Below are 329 nucleotides of genomic sequence, written 5' to 3' on the forward strand. Positions count from 1 at the left end.
ATGAACTGATGACTTTACAATCCTGAGTAATTTAGTATTAACTGAGGCATCCATGCCTACAGAATGCTGGAAAAGATTAATGACCCCTCTGCACACATGCCTGACAAGATTTGCCCTCAACCAGTCTACAAATTCTGTCTTGTCATAATATATGTGATGGAGGTTTGATTTGCATTTTAGCTTAGCAGTGAGAGTTGCACTGGCCACGGCAATTTCTTCATGTGCTACCACTCTTTATAGTTACAATTGTTGGTTTCCACAAACTCACACTACATTATCTACACAATACACATCAAGTCTAATTTTAAAAATAATAAGATATTTGACAA

The sequence above is a fragment of the Penaeus monodon genome, chromosome 21, assembly GCF_015228065.2.
Source record: "Penaeus monodon isolate SGIC_2016 chromosome 21, NSTDA_Pmon_1, whole genome shotgun sequence".
Lineage (NCBI taxonomy): Eukaryota > Metazoa > Arthropoda > Malacostraca > Decapoda > Penaeidae > Penaeus > Penaeus monodon.